Raw genomic sequence first — 18,752 nt, forward strand, 5'->3', positions numbered from 1 at the left:
AGGCTGGCTGGAAGCAGATATCTGGGATTTATTTATCTTCTATAATTGAAACTTTGTTGCCTTTAGCGGAGGCCACAGCCAGCCAGGGCAGGCAGGAAGCTTGGCTTCCTCCATCGCCAGGGCAACCAAGCCTCCTCCTTGCTCCAGCTCCCTGGCTGCCGGCCGCCATCTTGGTTGGGTTAATTTGCATATAGTCGCTCTGATTGGCTGGTGGGCGTGGCTTAAGACATAAAAAAGGTATGGGCAATTTGCATGTTTGTCTTTTATTAGTGTAGATTGCTACATAATAGAGAATGGGCAGCTTTAGTTGGAAAAACCCAAACAAATCCCATTCCACTTATGGGAAGTTAGTTTAAAAGGGTGAAATTGGGGGCAGGGGTTTTCATTGTGTGATCAGTTCATGGGTATCTTCTGATTGGTTGGAGATGGAATTAGAAAGACATATTTTTAAGAGTTCTGTTCATCAATTTTCCAGCACAAGGTAGTCTAGGGTTTACCTGTGGTGGTCAGCAACACTGTCAGCAGTTTTCTATCTGGTGGAGGGTTTTATTTTCTGTGAAAACAGCTCAATATTTTATCTGTGATCCCAAAGCGGGAACTAGTACCCAAGACCCTGATTTATGTCTGAGAAAGTTGACTTAGGTGAAGGTAGGAAAAAGGGATTCAGGTCTGATTTGTTGCAAGCAAGAAATGACGGTGGGGAGGGGGCAGTGAGAATGGTAGGGCTTTGCCAAGAAAGTATTCTGGATCAGCTTCAACAATCAAATTTTGGGGAATATGTGGAGCCACTGGACTCATACATTGCTGGTGGTTGTGTAAAATGATACAGCTACTTTCAAAGCTAGTTGGGCAGTTCTTTATAAAGATCAACATATTCTTACTATATTACCCAGTATTTGTTCCCAGACCAAAAGGGTCCATTTGTCTGCATGCATCAGAGCTCAGTGAGACATGAAGAGGAATTTACAGTAAAGAAAGTAAGGGTTTACTTTTAAATAGTGGCCCATGCCTGGAGAGAGGTGAGCTAATGCTTAAAGATATGGCTCCCCAATGGCTTCTAGGGGATGTGTTGTATAGGGGCAAATCATTAACCATGGTGACTAAGAAAGCTAAGGTCATGGGCTCTACTGATTGCTTGGCATTAGTGTAGGGCAAGCATGTAAACTCATGGCCCATGGGCTGAATGCAGCCCACAATGAATATTTTTGCAGCCCAGCCAATATAATGGTATGTAAGAAATGTTTTAATAAAAATCTAGTAACTTAATTTTTACAATATCCTGTTATACATAATTATTAATAACAAACTACAATGTTCGCTAATGTCTGATTACTATAATCATCATGTTGCATTTTCCCTTACGCGCTGTACGTTCAGGTGCACCATTTATCTCCACTAATACTAGCAGGGAATATTTTAGCAGCCGATTGCCACGTCATTAGTCTTGTACTGCCTTTTTTGGTGTGCATGCAACAGGAAATATTTCGCTTTCAGAGAACAAGAAAAATAGGATTACTTGTGTTAATGCTTATTAATTTGTGCAGTTATCCAGTGTCTGGTAAGTTAATATTCAAGAAAAAATATTAAATTTTATTAAAATGTTCTGTAATTTTATGTTAACGATTACTCATTTATTTCAGCCCTTTGTCTTCAGCATGTCTCTATCAAAATAAACCTACGTTTCTATGAAAATTGAAGCTTTTGTTTTTTTGTGGCCCACATAAACCTTATTTATTTGGCCTGTGTTAGCCTTTGCGTGTGATATGCATGGTGTAGGGGTCATTGCACCTGGTTCTGATATTAGCCATGGTGTTGTTTCATCTGGTTTTGCTGCTTTTCTGGGTCTGGAGCTGAAACACAACTGAGGCCTAGATGTTATCTCTAGTTTGACCAAAACTCTGTTTCTGTGGTCAACAGACCTGAAGCTTTGTCCCTAAGATTATTTGACATGGATCAGAACCTAATTATCCTGAGGGCTTAATGATTAAGTGGATGTGCAAGGGAGATTAGTCAGGATGCTGAATGAGGTCCATTTGAATCAAAAGGAAAGAAAGAAGAAAAGGGAATATTAAAGAGGTAAAGTTTCTATGTGGTTACACATTTTGGACTTCTGCATACTTGTACACTCCAAATAAATGAAACATATGTCCACAAAATAATTTATTACTGAATGTTCATAGCAGCTTTTATTTATTACTAGAGGCCTGTTGCACGAATTCATGCAACATTGGGGTCCCTCGGCCTAGCCTGCAGGATTGGGCTGAAACCAGCTCTCTGACATCCCCTGAGGAGTCCTGGATTGTGAGAGGGCACAGGTCAGGCCGAGGGACCCCACCGGTGCACTATCGAGGCCAGGGAGGGACGACATGGGAGGGCCAGCTGGGGACGGACTGCGGGAGGGTTCCAGGGCATGTCCAGCCCATCTCGCTCAGTCCCAATCGGTCAGACCCCAGCAGCAAGCTAACCTACCAGTCAGAGTATCTGCCCCCTGGTGGTCAGTGCACGTCATAGTGACTGGTCCACCGGTTGACTATCTGCCTTCTGGTGGTCAGTGCATGTCATAGGGAGCGGTTGAATGGCCTTAGGATATCATTAGCATATTACGCATTGATTGGTTGAATGGCCAACTGGAGACTGGACACTTAGCATATTAGGCTTTTATTATATGGGATAGTTCCAAACTGGAAATCAACCAAATGTCTATCAACATTTAAATAAAATAAAAAGTAGTACATTAATACAGTGGAATACTATATAATAAAAGTAACACACTGGTACATGCAAAAACATGAGTTACCTTCAGAATATTACATTTATCAAAAGAGACCAGACACCAGAGGTTACATATTGTATGATTCCACTTAGATGAACTACTGCAATAAGCAAAACTGATCTATAGTGATAGAAAGTAGGTCAATGGTTGTCTTATACCAGTGATGGAATAGGGATTGACTGCAAAGAGGCTGCAGGGAACTTTTGGTTGTATGGAAATGTTCTATACCTTGATAGTGTACACATTTGTCAAAACTCATTTAACTGTCCACTTAGATGGGAGCATTTCACTCGGTTATACTCAAATAAAATTGACTTTAAAAGAAAGCAAGACCACCAAGATGGAGATTCAGGGAAACACTTTTTTCCCTGAGATAAATGACTGGTGTTTTGGAAAAACAAACATAACACCTCCAGCCAATCCAGTAACACCACTCCACAAAAATCTAGAAAATAATGAAACGGTATTATTGAATAAATGTTAAACCAGACTGTGATGCATATCAAAGGCAATCCCTTAAAGAAACTAAAGACAAAAAAGAAATCTCATCCTTCCTATATAGCCAGGCAGATACAATTCATTATATATATATGTTAATTATCTTTATCCAAAGTAAAAAGAACATTTCTTATATCTTTTTGACAAGCAGGAAGTTACTCTTGGAGAGGAAAATAGGGTACCATCCTCTTGAATTTTATTTTTCAAAGAGATGCCTTCTTGGCCCCTAAGAATGACATTCCTGGGATGCATAACTGGCAAAGAGCTTATTTATCATTGAAACAGATTTACATACATCTCAAAGAGGCAGAGACAGCATTTATAATCTGAAATTTTCTGAAGGTAATGCTAAAAGAAAAGGGAGGGGGGAGTTCTTTTTGCACTAGGGAAAGTTTTAAATTACATTTTTTTAGATTTGTGTTTACCCTTACAATTTTCCATTTCTGTAACAATTTTCTAATAAAACTACAGTTTTCTAATTATGTACTCATTGCCATTGCTATTTTTCTCCACAGCAGTCTAAATAACCAGAAAGCTAATAATAAAATACAAAACAAATTATCAGAATTATAATATGTCAAATTAACAACTACAATATTTGCCTAGGGCAACAAGTTTTAAGTATATCGTACCAATGGTGAATGGTTAAAACAGATTCTTGTTTAACAATGCACAAAAATTCTCCTTTGTCATACATTAATTTTACAAACTATTGTGATGTCTTTAGCCTTTCAAATAATTCTGTACTTGAGCATTATTTGTAGTTTTTTTGAATGATATCCTATCCATACCTAATGAATTGTTTAACTATAGAGCTTGATAATCTAAATTTTTAGCTGAGGTTTTCTTAAGGCCCAATAATTTTCCCCTGATTTCTCATCAATCATGGAAGTAACATTACAATTATAGGATAAACTAGTTCCCTATGTAATCCTTCCATCTTCTCAAATAATTTCTCCCAGTTGTAAAACACAAAGACACCCATGGCCATTATCTAGTTTCAAAGTTCTACTTGTGAGGCACCCTTTGAAGGGTACAGATCGAACTCTAGGAACCATTATTGGGAGTACAAAAAGAAAGAAAATGGTGTAACAAATAACATTTTTTTCTAGTAAAATCTGATTCTTATAGTAACTGAAATAACTACTATGATGAATATGACAAGAAGGCAGTCTGGAAATAATAAATTTTTTAAAATACCTCCTTTCAGTTGAGTTCAGTACCAATATAGGGTGATCAAAAGTAGGTGTACAGTTGTGAGTACATGAAACACAGTTAATAAAGCTATTGTAATAATCATAATCTGCATGTCTTTTTCCATACAAACAACTGTAAAGTTATTTTTGCCCACCCCTATATCAGTTATTCTAGAAAATTTAAGTTTCATGTCCTTTGGGAATCACAGTTAAGTCCTCCAGAGCGTGAATCCATCTGGGTTTTTCTTTCACTTTGATGTGATCAGCAGCATTTGAAGTGGTCTCTCTGCATGGTGGCAGCACATCTTTCCTCTAGAACACTTTTATGTAAACTAAATTGTCCAGTTTGATAGGGGCAGCAGACTTCTTCCTTTAAGTCCCTCCAGGCAATTCTGACTTTATGTTACAGGGTTTCTAGGGAAGACAGAAGTCATTTTAATAATGAACATGATTATGAGAGGATTCAGTTAAATCAGGCAGAGGAAGTCATTTCAGACCCCAGTTCACAGCTCTGCCAATGATAAGTTCAAAGAGAGAGAGAGGGAGAGAGAGAGAGAGAGAGAATATTATTGCTTGCAAGAGTCACTCTAATTTTTAAAAAAGCTAGTGGTAAATGACTAGGCCATTTTAAACCAATAGATTACTGAAACTTAGCCAATGAGATATCCATTCTACTTTTAGAAATCTGTGAATACTTGTATAATTCTTGGACAATAGTGGACATAAAAGGATTCTCTATCTGATTCAGTAAACTCTGGGGTCTCAAAAGTGGACATTATGTGCACTAAGAGGACCTTTACCCTTGCCTGAGCATCTGCTTTTGAAGAGGGAAAGACTTAATGCCATTCAGAAATCATATACACCATAACTAGACAAAATGTCTTACCTTTTACAGGCATTAATTCTATGAAATCTATCTTCCATCAAGTTCCTGATAAAATTGGTCAGGGAAAACTTTCTGCACCTACCTTAGGAGTGGTCTATAAAGAATTCTGCTGACAAATAACAAATATCTTTAATATGTTTTGAGTAATTTCATCTATTTGATAGGCATATGAAAAAGGCATAGTAAGAGTCTAGGGCTTTTAAAAATCCCTCTTTTAGATTTTTTTTGACAACATAACAATAAACTAATTGAGCAAATATGAGTGTGGTATAGGAGTTTTGTTATGTAATACCTATAGTCCAGTCGAATTTCTTTTAGCTTCTTTTTCAAACCATTTGTTCATTTCTCTTTGTGAAACTTATTCTTGAAAATGGACAAAGGTTTCTCATATTCAAAATGGAGGCCTCTAAGTTTGGAGTCTGTCATATTTTAACTGTGGCCTTGCACCTCTTTCAGCAAAATCATTGCTTTCAGAAATTTTAGCATTTCCTGTGTGAGCTGTACAATAAATTACTGATAATCTGAGTCAGCAGTTGTAAAACCTTTAACAAATCAGCTTTCAGTTCTCCCAAGAAGTTTTAATTGTCACAGAAGTCAAGAATCCCCTATTTTTATAAATTTGCCTTGTTGCATGACAGATATCAACCCATATTTAACACTTGTATGTACCAGTACAGGTTGTCCCCAAAATCTGTATCCACATCTTGAATAATTATAAAGGCAGTGTTTATTAAAATAAATTTCTTTTTCCATATGTAATAGAATCTACAGACATTGTGTGTACATTTTTGGGGGACACTCTGTATATTTGATTTTAAGTCCAGAACTAAGAATTTTAGCTCTAGTAACTGCTATTAACATATCTTCTTGCGCTAACTTAATTCCAGATAAAACATAAGCTTCTGAGATTCATAATAAGTCACCACAGCATAGAAAGCCTCAAGTTGGCCACTTTTGTCCCATGAATGTGACCCATCAGTAAACATTATGAAATCTGAATCTTGAAAAGCATTATCAAATAAACTACACTGGAGCCTAGTGTTTTCTCTTATTACTGTTGTACATTCACAATCATCTATTTTTTGTTTAAAATCTGGTAAAAGAGTAGCAGGTTAAGGAAATTACAACTTCCAAGCATAATATTAGGATTGGATAATAATGTTCGTTCATAGCCAGAATGACAGTGCACCAACAAATGCTTGGTCTTATGCACTTGTAAGAAAATTACTACCTTATGTGGTATACTCAAATCAAGTGACCCAATATAAGGGCCAAGCCTTTTCAGTAAGTGTGGTAGCTACCACCACAGCTGGCAGATATTCAGGCATTCCCAGTGTCATGGCATCTAGATTGGTCTATAGTCTAACCCCAACTTTAGAGTTAAAATTATACTTGCAGAATCTTGATTTTCAGGACAAAAATGGAAAGGTATTACAAAGTTTGGAATCTCCAAAGCTGGGGAACAGACTATAGCCAATTTAAATTGTTTAAGTGTCTCGAGATTCTAGGGGTCAGACCAGAAGAACCAGAGAATTAACATGCAATTGCATTGTCAGAGGTTTTGCTTGCTCTGTAAAAGCTGGCATTCACTGTCAACAAAACCCTATTAGTCCCAAAAATTGTCTAAGTAGTAGCTTTTTAGTAGGTAGTTTTATCTGCATAATTGGCTCCTATATTATAAAACACTGTGACCTTTATCTAACAACAGATGCCTCAGATATATTTTTCAGTTTGGCAGTTTTTCTAATGAGGTCTTAAGCCCCTGTGAAGCCAAAGTATCAGTTTTCTATTGCTCTTTAGTTTCTGACACTACCAGAAAACTACATATATATTGAATAATCATAGATACTCCTGGTGGGAGAAATTTTTGTTTTCCTGTAACTGACTAGAGAAAATAGTAGGAGAGTCCCAAACCCTTTTGGAATCCTCTAACTTCATAGGACTTACCTATGACTCCTTTCATAAGCAAAAGCAAACCGAAGTATAGACACATCCACTAGAGGAAAAGAAAAAAGAAAAAAAATAGAATATAGATCAACTGCAGTGAAACATTTGTAGATGATGGTACTGAAGTCAGAATAGTTGCAGGGTTAAGAACTACATAGGTTAATGGAACAGAAAATGTATTTACTTTATGATTTGTACAAATCTATATAGTAGTAAATGATCTGTATCAAATTTATCATCCTTCTTTACTAGAAGTATAGGAGTATTACAGGGTGAGTACACTTAAAAGCCTTTCCCTCCTTTTTTACCCCTAATTTTTATAACTAGTTTTATTCCTTCAAATTGAGCTCTAAACAAAGGATATCATTGTTTTACACATGACCATGGCTTAGCGGTTCTCAACCTGTGGGTCGCGACCATCGGAAAACACATATAGCATATCAGATATTTACATTACGATTCATAACAGTAGCAAAATTACAGATATGAAGTAGCAACGAAAATAATTTTATGGTTGGGGGTCACCACAACATGAGGAACTGTATTAAAGGGTCGCGGCATTAGGAAGGTTGAGAACCACTGGATCCTTTTGGTAAGCTATTCTTACTTGTTCTCTACCTCAAATTAAGTCAATATCATTATTCTCAAATAACTGCCCAGAGCAATGTGTTAATTTGTTTCAGCCCTGGCTTATAGTAACCAAAGTACATGACTTTTTCCAAGGGAGCTCACCAAACATTCCATTTGGAGTATAAAATATGGTAGTCCTCCATTTGCACAGCAGATCTCTCCCCAATAGGTTTTATGTTTCTTAGAGAAACAATCTGTATGAGAACAACTGGGGAAAAGGGACAGAAGTGTTGGGAAGAAAAAATTTCTTCCTCTATTTTTATAGCTTCCTCTGGCTGATCTAATAATTAAATTGACATGAGACAAATTAGCAGGAGAAAAACTAATTACATATGTATGGGGGTCCCATAGGAATATGAGACCCACAGCCTGTCAGGCATTTTAGGCTTATATGCCATTATGAGCCAGGGAAAAGGGGGAAGGGTCTGGAACTTCAAAAAGGAGGAAGAGCAATTTATAGGAAGACGGGAAAAACAAATGTTTGTCATGCCATGCAGAGACAATGGAACACAGGGAGGATTGTGAACAAACAGGCCCTGCCAAGCTTCTCCCCCAGCTGACCACACCTAGTCCATAGTCTTTGTAGTTATCTCTGGTGGTAGCGGGTTTGGTCCAGGAAGAGAACTATCTAAATTAGTTTAGGCAATCAAGGGAAAGGCAAAAAGCTCTTCCTGAGTCTTTTGGGTCTCAAGTGTCTTCAGCTCAAAATAATTGCATGCCCAAGTGGCACATTCTGGGGAGACTCTTCTGAACCAGTATGTACCAGAAAAGGCAAGAATAGTTACTCTATTCTGCCTGCATACAGAAACAGTCTTTTATCCAACTTCTTAATTATTCCCTGACCACATCTCTCTATCATGTCTGCTTTCCTAGCTAACCTGGTGTGTTTGACAAGGAATTCTTGGAGGTGAATTCCAGGGCTGAGAAATGAAGTGGATTCAGACTGGGATATGAGGCATATAAATATATGCCCTCAAACAGGGCAGATAATCCATTAGTAGCAGGAGAAGTTGTGTACTTGACTTTTTTTGGCAGGGAAATCTACTAATGGAGGGAACCACCCATCTAAACAATCATTACCTCCTTCTTCCCAGGAGTGTAGATTTGATGTAGGGGAAGATATAGAGACTCAGAAAGAGCTGGGACAACTGAGACAAGAGGTTCTGTGAAAGAGAAAGTGGCATTAATTCTTGCATTTCCTTTTCCATTTTTCTCAATCTTTCCTTCTGGTTAGCAAATCATTTTTTACTTTCTCCTTAGAATGATAGTCATCCCATAAATACTAGTAATTCATATTCTTGGAATGAGGCAGTTCTAAAAAACCCCCATAAATATGTTAATTTGTCCAAATCAAAGAAACAGTCCTCAGGCTACTGTAAGACAGTATTCTCATATGTATACCCATTCCAAATGTGACAGAGAGCTATTAGCAATTTAAGAGACAGACCTGCGGGCAACATTTCTGGCTTCGCATATTTTTCCACCATTAAAGCTAATGGTAATCTGACAGAATTTTAGACCTTATATCTCCTATGCTTATGCAATAATAAAATCTTGAATTTGGAGAGGGTAGTTCATCTGACTAGTATTCCAAAAGAATAGAGAGCTAGAAAGGATAATTTTTATGATTCAGAATTTATTACCTGACTGTTGTGTGGCCACAGACCTTAAGCTGATCCACCCAATTTAGGAATTGCCAGATGGATCCTATCCTCATTGCCAAATTGTTGGGGAAATATAATTAAACATAAAATTTCCTACCAACCCAATAAAACCTCTCCATAAAATGTAGAAAAGAATAAGATAGTTTTTATTATTGAATAAGCATTAAACCAGACTGCGATGTGCATTACAGGGAATCCACCAAAGAGACTGCAGCACAAAAAATAACTCATACCCCTTTATGTATATGCTAACCTATTAATGTGTAGATATGTTTATATATGTTAATTTATCATATACACATTAACTGTATCTATCCATACAAAGAATAAAATTTCTCATCGTTTTTACATGCCAGACATTACATCTTGAGACTAAATTCCCACAGACAGGGAGGCAGGGCACCACCCTTCTTGGTGTTTATTTTTTAAAGAGATGGCTCCTTGGTCTCCATGAACAACATTCCTGGGGGACAAAAACTGCAAAAGGCTTATTTAGCTTTGAAAAAAAATTACATACATTTCAAAGAGATCAAACTAGCATTTGTAATCAAGTTTTCTGAAGGAAATGCAAAAGAAAAGTGGGGTAAGGAAAGTTCTCTACTTTTTTGCATTAGGAAAAATCTTAAATTAATTTAGATTTTTATCTAAACTTACACTGGCAAATAAAAGTCAAGGTCACAGTCCTGGAGGGCCTATACCACATAATAAATTACTTAGCTAGGGAATAAGAAAAGGCCTTGGTAACTGGATCTAGAATATAAGGTGGGCACTGGCTCTCAGGAGTTAAAAACAAGACAACAAAATGGAGTTACTTATGCTAAGCCTCATGTCACCAAACTTAGACTTAATTATAACTTTGGCTTTCCCAGAAATGAAATCTTAAACCAGGAAATCAGGAATAGTATGATCAGTATTAGTTAGGTAATCTGTCTAATAGACCCCTGACATCCACTAAAGAAAAGTAACCTTGCCAACCAATCTGCTTTTATGCTTAGTGTAACATCTTTGTTCCTCCTCCCTTCTACCTAAAGAAATATTTCATTGTTTTACAGCTCCTTGGAGCTACTTTCTATCTGCTAGATTGGATGCTGCCCTATTGAGATAGAATTTTACTCATATAAACAATAGGTCTCACTTTATTTTTTTAACACAGCAATGGGGCAGTGCCCCATTATAACTGGGACATAAGGTCAGGGTTGGAGTAGTAAGATGGATTTGATGCTGGTTTTGACAGACTTGGGCTAGAGCTGCTTAAATACTTCTGGTTTGTACGACTTCCTAGAATCCAGGGCAGGGCTCACCCTGCAGATAGTTTGAGTCATAGAGCCTGAGCCACAATAACAAAGAAGCATTTTGAGCCTAGATACAAGAACATTAAAAGTTACACAGAGATAGATTTGTATACAAAGGCCTTTTTGTTTTTTTACAACCATACTGAAATTTAGTCCTTTTACCCAGATAACAAAATATATAAAAGGAAAACTAAACATTTGGTTTAACAAAAACAACACTTTTGAAGATATGACAAATTTTTTAAGGAAATAATATTGCAAATGGTCACATCTGGGTCAATTTACTACACTAAAGGAACAAAATTGTTAGAAGATAGCTATGCTTAACTGAGTCACTTATCTGAACTATAGTAAAGTTACTTGAAATCATTCTCAAGATCAAGGTTTAAAACCATTTTAAAGGACAAGACTTTAAGTGTTTTATTGCTATCTCTGTAAGAGATGCTTTTCCTTCCCCAAAAGGTCAAAGCCTAATTAGAAGTTTGATAATACTTTTTTTTTCTCATCATGCCTTTCATTCAAAATAATATTATTGGTAATATGGTTTCTATCTTGCTGATGGATGACATAGTCCAAGAAGTGGGGTTTGATAAGACAAACCCTATATCCTTGAGAAAGGAATTGCCTTCTAGGTGCAGGCTACATACCATGACTCACTTCCCCTAGTTATATAAAGAGAAGGCTCAGAGTTCCCTGATCTTCAGTGAACTGGGGTAAAGAGTGAGAATTATTATGGTGAGTAGGATGTGTATTTACAAGTGAACTACTCTGTTGAGGTGGAGAGGGTCCTGGAGGATGACATTTTATACAAGGTGGCATCTGAACAATAATGTCTATGGAAAGGGCAGTGGAATAGAAGTCACTGGTAGACCTGAAGCCTGTCTATGAATCAAGTGAGAAGTATCTGCAGCTTGGGAAGGATGTGGCATTTGATGGCTTACTGGCAGTAGAGGAGATAGTGTGTCCAGAATGTTACTATGGAGACATAATATGATGAGAGTTCAATACCACTGTTTGACCTTGATACTCAGGATGATGGTGAGCAGGTATGGAGGCAGGAGGTGGGAATACTCACCTGAATTTTAGTAATTCTGAATAAGGAGTTATTAAATTGCTGTTTTCTTGTTGAATACAAAGGTTTGCTGACTTACAGAAAGAGGTAGAGGTGAAGCCAAGGACAGATAATTCTGGTGAAGAAGCTCAAATATCGTCTTGTGGTTAATTATATGACTTTGAAGCACATGTTGTAAAATAGGTGGTAGTATAATGTACTGCTTTGGTGGAATATAGTTCATACAATGCTTGTCTGTCTGCATTATAAAATGATCAGAGATTTCAGCTGGTGGTGGGGCAATATGAAGAATGAACATTTTCTTTAAAAAAGTTTTTTAAAAATAAGAAATGGGCAAAACCAGCTTTCTTTTCAGAATCAAAATGAAGAACAAATGGGAAAGTTATGTTATTCAACCTTCACAAGTTTGAGCCTCCACAAATGCAACCAAATCTTCCATTTTTAACAGCCTGTCTATATACACTGCACCTTCTCTATCTTGGTTCCAAGTTTTATTTTTAAGTATAGGCAACAAGATTTTAAGCTCTCATATGATGTAAGTTGATATGAGCATCTAAATCTCTGAAATAAATATGTTCTCTTGCATTCTTGAACACAGCTGCTCATGAAGATAGAACCTAGTGCGTGTATCTCACTTGCCTCACAGGATTACTACAGCCTGGACACACCTTAATTGCCTTCATTTCCATTTAAAATAGCACAGCCATCGAAAAAAACATGCTTACATGGAATCATCCGCCCATAGATTCTAATGGGTAATTCGCATTTTTCACAGAAATGAATTGGGGTTTCATCTTTTTTTACCTATAACCTTTATCTTAAAGTCCCAAAAATGATTTTCCTCAGGAGATGTTTGCTCATATCTTAACAACCCCCCCGCCCCCCAGTAGAGTTATAAACTTCTATTTCACTGTGCTGTAGTCCTTCGTTACGCTCTATGATTCAGCTCGCAGGGTACACTGGGAGCAGAAGTGAACCTCGCTGACCCAGGGAGCACATGCGCCCTACCCTATATGGATCCCAAGAGGCAGAAGTGGTCCTGTGTTGCCCAGGCTTTGATGTCCTCTTACCTACTCCAGTTCCAGCGAGTGTATCAGGCAGAGGGAGAAAGAGCAAGCAAATGAAGAGTTTCATTGTTGACATTGCTTAGGTTGCTCTTCTTACGCTTCAAGAAAAAAAGTAGTGTTTATCAGGGGTGGGCAAACTTTTTGACTCGAGGGCCACAATGGGTTCTTAAACTGGACCGGAGGGCCGGAACAAAAGCATGGATGGAGTGTTTGTGTGAACTAATATAAATTCAAAGTAAACATCATTACATAAAAGGGTGCGGTCTTTTTTTTTTTTTAGTTTTATTCATTTCAAACGGGCCGGATCCGGCCTGCGGGCCGTAGTTTGCCCACGGCTGGAACTGGAAAGAGACAAATCCAGAATGGAGGAGGAGGAGAGCTTATGCAGGTAAGGCAGCCTGCCTGCTCTTGAAGGTTTTTTTAAAAAACAAACAAACAAACAAAAAAAAGGACATTTTATTTTTTTATTATAAGGTTTTGGAAAATATGATTTCACAGAACATATGAAGATGGAAATATGATATCATTAACCCAGAGATTGCAATGCTAATGTTTTTATATACTTTGATACATAAAGATGTATATACCACATAAATTATGCACATATATGGATAGTAGAGTCCCAGTGCACGAAATTCATGCACTGGAGGGGGGGTGTCCCTCAGCCCAGCCTGCACCCTCTCCAATCCGTGACCCCTCACAACCCAGGACTGCTTATTCCCAACCTCTCGCCTGCCTGCCTGATTGCCCCTAACTGCTTCTGCCTGCCAGCCTGATCACCCCCTAACCACTCCTCTGTCAGCCTGATTGACGCCTAACTGCTCCCTTGCCGGCCCATTGCCCCCAACTGCCCTCCTCTGCCAGCCTGGGACCCCCAAACTACCATCCCCTGCAGGCCTGGTACCCCCTAGCCTGATCGACACCTAACTGCTCCCCTGCCAGCACAATTGACCACAACTGCCCTCTCCTGCCAGCCTGGTCGCCCCTAACTGCCCTCCCCTGCAGCCCTGGTCCCCCCAATTGCCCTCCCCTGCTGGCCTGGTAACCCCTAACTGCCCTCCCCTGCAGCCCAGGTCCCCCCAACTGCCCTCCCCTGCTGGCCTGGTCGTCCCCAACTGCCATCCCCTGCTGGCCATCTTGTGATAAGGTGGGGGCAGCCATCTTTTTTTAAAAAAATATATTTTATTGATTTTTTTTGCCCTCCCCTACAGGCCTGGTCCCCCCCAACTGCCCTCCCCTGCCACCCTGGTTGCACCCAACTGCCCTCCCTTTCAGGCTTGGTCCCTCCCCTGCTGGCCTGATCATCCACAACTGCCCTCCCCTGCCAGATATCTTGTGGCAGCCATCTTGTGACCTCATGGGGACGGCCATCTTTGACCACATGGGGGTGGCCATCTTGTGCGAGGGCATGATCATCAATTTGCATATTACCTCTTTATTCTATAGGATATTTATGCACTTGAACAATGAAGTACTTTCCCTTTTTGAGATGAAAGCCCACTTGTTATATGAAGTGTTCAAATAGAGACTGGATAGCTTCTTGTCAGAAGTGCTGTATATCTGACTTTTCAAATTTTTATGCCGAAGTACCTCAATGGTAGAGAAGAGTAAACTTTACTATAACTGTGAGGGTGAGGGGGGAAACTTCCAAGCACCTCTAAAAGCAGGGTATTTCTTTGAATAGTTGTATTTTACTTAAAAATATATGAGTATAACTTTTTGCTTCAGAATGTTCATTTTAATAAAAATATTGCTTTTAATTACTTAGTTTAATTACTTGAATCTCTCCCTGCCTTTAAAGTCTTTGAGTAACAGTGAAATTCCAGGAAGCTGCAGGAGGATATGTGCCAAATCCTGTAGCACACTGCTTGCTGTTATCTCCCCTTGGTTTTAGTACACTAGTTTGTGATGTACTGCATAGATTAGCTCCTTTACTGAGTACAGGGTCATCTAGTAGGACTTGGAAATATTTTTTATACAGACTCCTTTATAATAGTATTTGTCTACAAGAGTATTTATCTGTGAATAAATGTTCAAATTTTAAAGCCCCAATAAATTAGAGAGGTGATTAGTCACATTATAAAATATCTTTCTATATCCCCAAATGTCTCATTTTGGTTCTTTAAATATTACATTCTCTTGGAATATTTGATGTGTGTTATAATGCATTAACAACTTGGAGGAAAGACCTAAGTAAAATGAAAAAAATTAAAGAGTAAAGAATGTAATGATCACTCAAAGATGGATATAAAGCATATTAAAAACATCCACATTCATTTATGGAAAAATAAGGCTGAATTTACAGAAATGCCATTTGTACCCACCTTTTGGTAACCTATGTCTCCTGTAAAGTGAGGCTCACCCTTCCTGTGATAGCTTTTTTCCACACTGCCCAGAATAAGTGCTCTCATTCTCATTTGCAAAGCAACATTGCAAAGAAAGCGATGAACTACCATGACCAAATGTGCCAAATATATGATGAAAAAATAAAGGATAGGTGAGCAGGAAATTACCCTCATTAAACAGATTATCCATCTCTGCTGAACTGCCAAGACACAGTTAAAGCTGACCTTCACCAAACAAAAAGACAAAGTCAGCAGGGATGTTGTCCCAGGTAGAAAATGCTATAGAGAAAAGAAAAATAAATTAAGGCCATAAAAACATTTTTTGATAGTCTCCATTTAGATACTGGAATTGGTGAAGCATACAGCTGGATCAGAATAGTTTTGCAATAATATTCTATGATTGATGCTAGGGATGTGGAGAGACTCTGAAATAGTGGGGAGTTGATAAATTTTCACATTTGCCGACATGCTTTATAAAAGAAAGAATATATAGCCACATGGGGCATTTTATCAGAGAGAGTGAATGAGCAGCTGAAGTAGGGTTAAAAAGAATACAATGGTGGGAATGATTATGAAGGTGGTTGAAAGAAGGAACCAAGGCCAGAGGATTAGAGAAAAATTGCTTCTTTTTATCCATTTAATTATTGATGAATTCCTGCAAAGTTGCATGTAAATAGATACCAGTTTTTCTCATCCTGACCTATAATGTAATTTATGACTGTTTTGTCTTTATTTTGAATTTGTCATTTTTGGACAATAGCTACTGATACTTAAACTTTTGATTTCTTTGGCTTTCTGTCAAATAGTTAATGCCATACTAATACATAAGTGTACAGGGGTCCTTGTGACTCAGTGTGCACTCTTCTTTCTGCAAAATAACCCTGCTTGAAATGAAACTGCTTTCAAACCTTCTTTATATGCTTTGAGTGAAATAGGAGTGGGGGAGTTCAGAGTCTTACCTCCTCAATACTTTAACAACTCTGGCATCCCTTTCACCTCCTCCTACAGTGGTCTTTTAGGCAGCTCAGTGGAGCACAATTTGAATTCCACTCCTCAAATATACGTTCTAAGCTGATGCATAAAATGTGTATAATGAACAATATCATATATCGAAAATAATAGTAGATGAGTACCTATATATCAACCGCCTATATATTTATTACCCATATATTTACCAGCTTAGGAAATAAGAGCATCATATATCAGTGCATTTGAAAACTCTGCTGCACCCCTCATTCATTATCACTTTCATGAGAGGAAAGCATTATACTGAACTGTGTGTTCATCATCCTCTAGCTATTTTCTGTTTTAAAAATCACATATGTATATATATTTATACAAAATATTATTTTCTTTTGCATGTTTTTCATTTTATATGTATGGAATAATACTGTGATTTTATTTATTACCTTAGAATTATATTTCTGATATATGTTCATGTTAACACATGTACTTTCTTCATTTTCAGAACTGTATTCCATTGTATGAGTAATAATTTAAATATTCACCTATTGATGAATATTTGATTCGTTCTCAAGTCTTGCAATTGCAAGTGCTTCTATGAAACATTCTTGCATATGTTTTATATACATGTTCAAAAATTTCTGTAGGGTATGTGTAAAGGAGTAGCAGTACCAGATCATAGAGAATGAGCATATTCAACTTTTTCAAAGTATTCATACTAATTTATCAGCAGAGTATACAACTTTCTGTTGCTTCTCATCTTTACCAGCACTTATTAAAAGACTCTTAATTTATTACAAATTTGGTGATTGTTAGTCTCACAGCATTATGTTTTTATTTTGTGTTTCTCAGATTACAAGTGATGTTGAACAGCTTTTTGTTGGCCATTTATAATTTCTCTAGTCAAATACCTATTCATATTATTGGACCATTTTTTAATAAACAATTTGTATTTTTCCTTATTGATTTGTAGGAGTTCTTTATATATCCCTGATATTATTTTCTTGCCAGTTGTGTGACTTGCATTTCTCTTCTCTAAGTTTGTAAGTTGCCTTTTAATTTCTTTATGGTGTCTTGTGATAAACATAAGTTCTCAATTTTTATGTATCAGACTTATCAGTCTTTTTCTTTGTGACCATTGCTTTTCTTATATGCTAAAAATGTGTTTCCTAACCTGAGATCATAATGGATATTATCCCTTACAATTTTTTAAAAGTGTGGCCTTTCAAATGGAACCTTCACTAATAGATCTGCAACTGATTTTATATGGTACTAGAGGCCTGATGCACGAAAATCATGCAAGGGGCTCGGCCCTCACAGCCATGGCAGCTATCTTGGCCCTCGCAGCCCCAGCTTTGTCTGGAAGGTCATCCAGAAGGTTGTTTGACTGTCTGGTCTAATTAGCATATTATGCTTTTATTATTATTATATATAACATAGGGATACCTTCTCCCCCTCCATATAAACAATCAGTTATCAGGGAACTATTTATTAAATAGCCTATTCTTTTCCTTCTGATCTTCAATGGCTAATTCTGTCATATATCAGGTTTTCATATACAAAAATCTGTTTCTGGATTCTCTATTTCATTCCATTGATCTATTATCCTATCCCATCTTAATTACTGTGGCTTTATAAACTTTTAAGATTTTTGAATGGGGTGCAAGTCTCACCAACTTATTTTTTAGGATCATCTTGGCTAGTGTTAAACATTTTCTTTGCCAAGGTTTACAAATATACATTTGCTCATGTTACAGTTATTCTAAAAGTTAAGAGTGCTTCTGAAGTCAGATATTTTCAAAGATCAGAAAGATACCTGTCTAAATTTACTGGCACCGTTGTCTTTACTCTGTGAGATGAGGCATAGGGTTAACATAATTTTGTTTTGTTTTTCTTTAAAAATGGACTTTTTTGGGATCTTATCATTTCATGGAATAGGCAGTATAGCATTGTGATAAAAAATGTGGGGGAGGGAAAATTTTTCAAATCTTTTTCCTCTTAATTCTTCTGTCTGGTCTAAAAATCAAATTGACATGAGACATTAACAGGAGATAATCAGATTTATTATGTATGTACATATGGGGTTCCATAAGAATATGAGACTGAGGACAACTTGAACAATTGAGGCTTATATGTCATCTTGAGCTAAGGAGAAAGGAGGTTAGTGGTTTGGACTTCAAAGAGAAGGTAGGCAATTCACAGGTATATCAGAAGGAGCAAACATGTGGTAAACAAATTCTTGCTATTCTACCTAGACACAGAGGGGAGTCTAAGAAACAGACTTTTCTAGGTTCCACCCTGTCTGTCACACTTAGATCATATTTATGATGCTAAGGTGATCTTCCTTCCTGGAGCAGGTTTTTCTATCTGAATTCTTTTAGGCAGGTAAAGGGGGAGGTAGAGGGCTTTCCTTGAATAT

General features: G+C 37.4%; 1 pseudogene; it reads right to left on the reverse strand.

Annotated features, from left to right (window-relative positions):
- Positions 1-12,037: 12,037 nt before the first annotated feature.
- LOC102263229 overlaps positions 12,038-18,752 on the reverse strand; it is a 44,914-nt pseudogene continuing 38,199 nt past the window's right edge.

The sequence above is a fragment of the Myotis brandtii genome, unplaced genomic scaffold, assembly GCF_000412655.1.
Source record: "Myotis brandtii unplaced genomic scaffold, ASM41265v1 scaffold39, whole genome shotgun sequence".
Lineage (NCBI taxonomy): Eukaryota > Metazoa > Chordata > Mammalia > Chiroptera > Vespertilionidae > Myotis > Myotis brandtii.